This window comes from Salvelinus fontinalis, chromosome 38 (genome assembly GCF_029448725.1).
Source record: "Salvelinus fontinalis isolate EN_2023a chromosome 38, ASM2944872v1, whole genome shotgun sequence".
Classification (NCBI taxonomy): domain Eukaryota; kingdom Metazoa; phylum Chordata; class Actinopteri; order Salmoniformes; family Salmonidae; genus Salvelinus; species Salvelinus fontinalis.
This window is the reverse complement of record NC_074702.1, coordinates 29,990,111-29,998,780: the sequence shown is the minus strand read 5'-3', so window position 1 is coordinate 29,998,780 and position 8,670 is coordinate 29,990,111.

Below are 8,670 nucleotides of genomic sequence, written 5' to 3'. Positions count from 1 at the left end.
TCCCTGTAGGCCCTGTCAGTGGGGCCCTGATTCCCAGTTAGCTTTTTTCCAGTTGAGTTTTTATAAAACCTTTATTTTCTACTCAATTGTTAACATAAATAATGACACACTGCCTTTTCAGAAATGAAACAATGAATATAATTCCTACACAAAATAAATAAAATAAAAATACAAAAGAACATATACATTCAACTTATTTCCTCAACAAAAAATAATTTCCCCTCCTCTACAAAACAAAGCGCTCCTTCATATGCCCACTTCTCCTCAAACAATGGGAGATCTTTTACAGCTGAGAAGAACTCAAAATCCACTTTTATTCTTGCTTTCACTAATCCTTTAAAAACACATCTTATATCCTTCTCATATCCTGTTTCTATTTTATGTTTCCTACTCAAAAAAATTGACATCTTAGCTTGTCCCAAAATAAAATTTAACATTTGACATTTTCTTTTCTGTTGCTTACTATATTGAAACCCCAAAATAAAAACATTGTTATTAAAAATCTCACCTACAGCTCTAAACAATGATTCCAGTATTTCCAATAAAGGTTTTATCCTCTCACACTCCATAAAACAGTGAAAAATGGTTTCTCTTATATTACAAAAAGGACATCCATCTCTAACATCTGAATTAATGACAGATACAAAAGCATTAACTGCAATAATGCCATGTAACACCCTCCATTGCATATCACCAGTACCCTTTTGTAACGGTGGTTTGTACAGTGCTCTCCATGCTGGCTTTACCTTGTCATCAATTCCCAATTTTACCCTCCATGGAGTGTCTTTTCTATTTTTCAATTTCTCTTTGTTTAACCTGTCTAGGATCAGCGTGGCGCTAGCGGCACTCCCCCCCCCCCCCCCACTGAAAAACCAGTGCCGCGAAATTCAAAAAAAATATTTTTTTAAAATATTTAACTTTCACACATTAAAGTCCAATACAGCTAATGAAAGACACAGATCTTATGAATCCAGTCAACATTTCCGATTTTTAAAATGTTTTACAGGGAAGACACAATATGTAAAGATGTACATCTATTACCTAAAAACACATTAGCATATTCCACCATCTTTTATTTGTCCACCAACACCAGTAGCCATCACCAATTCGGCTAAACTAAGATATTTATAGCCCCTAACCAACAAAAAAACTCATTAGATGACAGTCTGATAACATATTTATGGTATGGGATAGGTTTTGTTAGAAAAAAGTGCATATTTCAGGTATATGGCATAGTTTACAATTGCACCCACCATCACAAATGGACTAGAATAATTACAATGAGCAACGTGTTTACCTAACTACTAATCATCAAACATTTCGTAAAAATACACAGCATACACGAATCGAAAGACACAGATCCTGTGAATACAGACAATATTTCAGATTTTCTAAGTGTCTTACAGCGAAAACACAATAAATCGTTATATTAGCTTAGCACATAGCAATTAGCAGCCCAGCATTGATTCTAGCCAAAGTGAGCGATAAAAGTCAACATCGCCAAAAGATATTAATTTTTTCACTAACCTTCTCAGAATTCTTCCGATGACACTCCTGTAACATCACATTACAACATGCATATACAGTTTGATCGAAAATGTTTATATTTAGCCACCAAAATCATGGTTAGACAATGTGAAATGTAACTCGGCTGGTCAGAATTTGTCCTTGCGCCACTTAGACAGTGATCTACTCTTATACATAAATACTCATAAACGTGACTAAAAAATATAGGGTGGACAGGGATTGATAGACAATTTAATTCTTAATACAATTGCGTTATTACATTTTTTAATTTATCCTTACTTTTCAATACAGTTTGCGCCAAGCGAAGCTACGTCAAAAAACATGGCGTCCTAAGCCACTAAAATGTTTCGACAGAAACACGATTTATCATAATAAAAATGTCCTACCTTGAGCTGTTCTTCCATCAGTATCTTGGGCAAAGGATCCTTTCTTGGGAGAAATCGTCTTTTGGTGGAAAGCTGTCCTCTTGCCATGTGGAAATGTCAACTACGTTCGGGATGAACTGAAAAGCGTGCCCAACTTTTCACATCGTTGCAAAAATAAATGTTCCAAAATCGCACTAAACGGATATAAATTGCTATAAAACGCTTTAAATTAACTACTTTGTGATGTTTGTAACTCCTATAACGAGTGAAAAGATGACCGGAGAAATATAACAGGCTAAACTAATGCTTGGAACAGGAGAGGGTCGGTGTCTTCCACGCGCGTTACGCAGCAAGAAAAGACTTGCTAGCTAAAGGTTTTTTTCATTTGTAGGGCCTGTGAACGAGCAATCGAGCCCGTTGGAATCGTCATCACGTAAAGGCATCCAGGGGAAGACGTAAGAAGTGTCCGTATAGTCATAGCAACGACAGAGCCCTTTTAAATGACTTCAGAAAAGTGGCCAACGTTTCTCAAATCTGACTCCATGTCAGGGAAATTGCTGTAGAATGGGCTCTGTTCCACTTAGAGACAAAATTTCAACTCCTATAGAAACTATAGACTGTTTTCTATCCAATAATAATAATAATATGCATATTGTACGATCAAGGATTTTGTGGGAAGCCGTTTAAAAAATTAGCCACATTAGCATAAATAGTCTAAACAGCGCCCCCATCCCCAACAGGTTAACACCTTAACACACCCCCTATACAAATCCTTCCCATTCACCTCATCCAAACCCACCTCCTCCAACCCTCTCAAATCCAACAATATACCCTTTCTCTCTGACTCTGTGATATTTGGTGTAATCCCTAATCTTGGAAATGAGACGTCTTCATCTTGTTCCTTCTTCTTGTGGCTATTAAGCATTCCCCACTCTTCCGCTGACAGAGCTTTCCTGCAGCTTCCCAGCATTTGTCCAACAATCCTTTCCGACCTCACCCCCAAATGTTCAGCCAACCGTCTTCCATCCATTAAGTCGGGCCCAGCCATTGCCATTAACTGTCTTAAGGTGATTATTTTTCCCTTCACCAGAATCTTGGAAAAATGTGGAACAGCTGCAGTTGTACAATCCAGTCTTGCCCCAAACACCAGAGGTTCCTCCAACAGCCAATGCACTGACTCCGCTGAAGTTCGTCTGGACACCTTCATTATGCTCCACACTCTGAGAAGGCCTCTGTAAAACGGAGGTACTCCCTCCCTAGAAATCTGGCTACTATCAACCAGAAATAAAGCCTTCTTTAAACCTAAACCTCCAACCCTCTGTAACACAAGGCCTGCTACCCCCCTCCACACCACATTTTCCTGTCCATAAAGCAACCTTTGAATAAACTAAAAACGGAAAGCAGCAGCCCTACTAGCAAGATGTACCAGACCTTGTCCCCCCTCCTCTTTTGACAAATACAAAACACTTTGTGGAACCCAGTGATATTTATCCCAAAAAAAATCTACCATAATTGCCTGTATCTTAGCCAGAAGACCAGAAGGTGGTTCTAAAACTGCCAACCGATGCCATAATGCAGAGGCAATCACATTGTTAACTATAATAGTTCTCCCCCTATATGACATTCGAGATAACAACCAACGCCATCTCCTCATCCTCCCTTCCACCATTTCAACCACCCCAATCCAATTTCTTTCCATAATCCCCTCATCTCCTAAGTACACTCCAAGATACTTAAACCCTCCCTTACACCATTCCAATCCCCCTGGCAAAGCCATGATCCCTCCAGACCATTCTCCAATCTGTAATGCACAACTCTTTTCCCAATTTACTTTTGCCGAGGATATTCCCCTAAACCGATCAACCATTAGACTCAAACAATCCACCTCCGCTTGATTTTTCACTAAAACAACTACATCATCAGCATAGGCTGAAAGACGAATAGGAGGAATATCCTTGGAAAGGTACACCCCTTCAATGCGACTTCTAATGCTATTTAGTAGTGGCTCTATAGCAATGGCATACAGCATCCCTGATAAAGAACATCCCTGCCTAATACCTCTACACACTTTAAAAGGAGCACTCAAACCACCGTTAACTTTCAATACACTTTCAATGTCACCATATATCACCTTTATCATGTCAATAAAACCAGAGCTGAACCCAAACGCCTCAAGCGTATGCCATAAATATTGATGTTCAACTCGGTCAAATGCCTTTTCCTGATCAATTGAAATTAGACCTGCATCCACCCCAATAGCCCTAGAGATGTCCAAAAAGTCACGAATCAGAGAAATGTTATCCCCTATCTGCCTGCCAGGAACACAGTAGGACTGGTCCGTATGTATGATTTGCCCCATCACCTCCCTCAGCCTGTTGGACAAAGCCTTGGACAGGATCTTATAATCAGTGCACAATAAAGCCACCGGCCTCCAGTTTTTCACCTCCCTAGGGTCTCCCTTTTTGGGCAGTAGGGTGAGGACAGCCCTTCTGCAGCTTAATGGTAGTAACCCTCCGGTTAAACTATCATTAACCACTGCCAGCCAATCTTCTCCCAACATAGTCCAAAAAGACTTAAAAAAGTCAACGGGAAGCCCATCAAAGCCTGGTGCCCTTCCATTTTCCATGCCTTTTAATGCAGAGTATAACTCCTGCAAAGACAATGGTTGCTCAAGCTCAACCTGAGCTTCTGCATCCACCTTTGGGAGCCCATCAAGGAACTTCTGTGTCACTGTTTTATCCTCTTTGTACTCACACTTGTAGAGCTCAGCATAGAACTCTACTGCCCTCTTTCTAATTTCACTAGGGCTAGTGAGCTCTTGTCCAACAGCTGATTTGAGACAATGAATAATTTTTCTTTGTCCATTCTTTTTCTCTAAACCAAAGAAAAATTTGGATGAGGCATCCATTTCAGATATTCCCTGAAACTTACTTCTCACCAATGCCCCCTGTGCTCTGATACCCAGCAGGTCTGCCAATTCAACTTTTTTTTTCTTGAGTGCCTGCGTATGGCCCCAATCTCCTGTGGTCTCAACCAACGTCATGAGTTCCACTATTTCAAACTCTAGGGCTTTCATTGATCTGATGATATCCTTGGTGACATTCCTCGTGTATTGATTACAAAATTGTTGAATATGGATTTTCCCTATATCCCACCACTGTTGAATGGATACAAAACTGTCCTTTTGAGACCTCCACCTCTCCCAGAAAAAACAAAAACATTTCCTGAAGTGAGCATCACTCAATAAAGTTATATTAAAATGCCAGTATGCGCTTTTGGGTTTTACATTATTAATGAACACCACCTCTGTTATTAAACAATGATCAGAAAATCCCACTGGGGTTATCACACTTGATTTACAGACCTGAGATTGATGCTCAAAACAATAAAACCTATCTAACCTTGCCATAGAGATGATGTTCTCTCTCACATGCGCCCAGGTGTACTGCCTTGTGCCTCCATTTTGTCTCCGCCAAATATCACACAATTCATGCGTTACAATGAGGCGTTTTAAAAAGGTCCTTGAGGCTATATGAGGTTCTTGATGATTTCTATCTAAATCACTGACTGTGCAGTTAAAATCCCCAGCAATAAATAAATAATCTTCATTGTTACATTTCTCAATGGTATTTGATAATGTCTCTAAAAAACATACCCTCTCAACTGCCACCACTGGGGCATAGACATTTATCAGACACATAGTGATGTTTTCATACCTTGCTCTAACTTTTAATAACCTCCCCTCAACTACCTCTTCAACCTCATAAGACAAAGGCAAAAACCCCCTTGAGAACAATATAGCCACACCCCCACTTTTAGAATTTTTATGACTACACACCACTGTCCCCCCCCACTCCTTTTTCCACATAACTTCATTTTCCAAATTACTATGTGTTTCTTGTAGAAAATTTATGTCACTTCCCTTTCCCCTAATTAACTCATACACTATCGCTCTTTTTTTAACATCTCTTCCACCATTTATGTTTAAAGAAGAAATCTTAAAACTGCTCATGAATGAAAAAAATATACAGAGGAAAATACAGATATCCCATCTCTTTACAGGGTTAAAACTGCAACTAAACCCTTTCATTTTCTTTAGAATTTACATCACTAATCACTCTCGTGACCACCTTCTTAAGTCTAGCAATTTCAGGACTTGTCAAACCTCCCCCTGTTATTTTTGACATCAAAAACTTTGCTGATTCAATAAACAATTCACTTTCAGGGAAAAAATCAGTTATATTGTAATCCTGCATATATTTCTTCCCTTTTGTCAACTTCAGAAATTGGCGTACCTTCTTAATTCCATACCTTCCTTCCTCCCCAATTATCTCACTATTTTGTTGCGACGCGTCAGATGACTCACTCCCGCTCTCTTCCCCAGAGGAAAACACCCCCAACTCTTCAACCTTTTCATCTTCAACTAATTTATCAATCTCTACCTTCCTCTTAGAATTAGACCCTTCACCCCCCCCCTACATTCTTTCTCTTACTTCTCGGTACTTTGAAAACAGCTTCTTCCTTTCCTGTTATTTCAATTTCCTCTTTATCTCCAATTTCACTTTCCAACACCACCTCAGCAACGGCAGTCGCAATCTCACAGACTGCTTCCCCTCCCTCCTTGTTCTGATCCACCACAATTGTCCCCGTATCCACACTGCCTTCCTCTCCCCCTTTTCCAACCACATCTGCCCACCTTCTTCCTTCCCCCGTACTTTTAGCAGTTTCATCTCTTTGCGTAAATGCATTATCTGTACCATCACTATAACTACTACCGGGCTCTGCGCGCTCCTTCTCAGGACAACTACGCACCAAATGCCCCTCTCTTCCACACCCAAAACATTTCATTGATTCAGTAGAAGCGTAAAACACATAATCAAATCCATCAATCTTAAAACTGAACGCTAAATTCAGTTCATCAACGTCCTTTTTTAAGATCATATACACTTGCCTCCTATGAGACACGACATGTTTCAGCAACGGAGATTTGCATCCAAAAAGAACTTTCTTTATTGTAGATACAATTTGACCATGACGCGATAATTCTCTCTCCAACACTTCATCTCTAACAAATGGTGGTACGTTAGACAATATAACCTTCTTAGCCGGATTCATAAGTGGAAATACCTTCGTCTGTGTCTCCCTCAAAACAACACCGTTCTCCACCATCGTATTCACTTTTCCAATAGAATCTAAGAATATCACTACTGCGCTATTCATTCTTGAGGCTGATTTAATGCTATCATACCCAATCATACTACCTACCGCTAAAACACATTCTTCCACTGAACATCCAACCTCTGCCAAAATCTTAATTCCATTGCGCCGACTAAGTTTTTCATACTCCAAATTCTCACGCGTGGACATTTCAACCAGCCTCAACCAGCTGGTTGTGCCCTCGCGAAAACAAACAACCTCAAACTATCCCACCACCCCTCTACTTGTTAATTAATAATTAGAACAATTATCTTTAAACCAACTAATCAATATATATATATTTACATACCAAAACCCAATAGAATGAAAAGAAATCCAGTCGCTCTCACAAACACTCCTGCTTGACGACTCACTTCCCAGCATGCACTCCGAAGAGAGAGAGAGAGAGAGAGAGAGAGAGAGAGAGAGAGAGAGAGAAAAATATCACCAGATGGTGCTACAAAGTGTTGGAAAAGTAATATGGGTTGCACCTCCGTCACTCGGTCGCGTCATTGCCATACAGGGGCAAATGACTGTTTCGCCTAGTGTTGCAGTCGAGTCACTGAACCTCCAGTCCGAATCGAGTCCCAAGTCCTCTGGCTCAAGTCAGAGTCAAGTCACGAGTCCTTATGGCTGAAGTTCGAATCCCAGTGCTCAAGTCTTGGTCCAAGTGCTCAAGTCTGAGTCAATGGGTCCACATTAACTCAAAATAAAGTTATTCACTTAGTCAGATATAGTGTAGTTGCAAGAGGAATTTAATCAATAAATTGTTTGCTATCCATTTTCCATTCTTTCTGTGCCACCAAGTGTTTGCATAAACAGTCGTGGCAAAAAAGTTTTGAAAATGACACAAATATTTATTTCCACAAAGTTTTCTGCTTCAGTGTCTTTAGATATTTTTGTCAGATGTTACTATGGAATACTGAAGTATTCTTACAAGCATTTAATAAGTGGCAAAGGCTTTTATTGACAAATACATGAAGTTGATGCAAAGAGTCAATATTTGCAGTGTTGACGCTTCTTTTTCAAGACCTCTGCAATCTGCCCTGGCATGCTGTCAATTAACTTCTGGGCCACATCCTGACTGATGGCAGCCCATTCTTGCATAATCAATGCTTGGAGTTTGTTAGAATTTGTGGATTTTGTTCGTCCACCCGCCTCTTGAGGATTGACCACAAGTTCTCAATGGGATAAAGATCTGGGGAGTTTCCTGGACATGTGCCCAAAATATCGATGTTTTGTTCCCCGAGCCACTTAGTTATCACTTTATGCCTTATTGCAAGGTGCTCCATCAAGCTGGAAAAGGCATTGTTCGTCAACAAACTGTTCCTAGATAGTTGGGAGAAGTTGCTCTCGGAGGATGTGTTGGTACCATTCTTTATTCATGGCTGTGTTCTTAGGCAAAATTGTGAGTGAGCCCACTCCCTTGGCTGAGAAGCAACCCCACACATGAATGGTTTCAGGATGCTATACTGTTGGCATGACACAGGACTGATGGTAGCGCTCACCTTGTCTTCTCCGGACAAGCTTTTCTCTGGATGCCCCAAACAATCGGAAAGGGGATTCATCAGAGAAAATGACT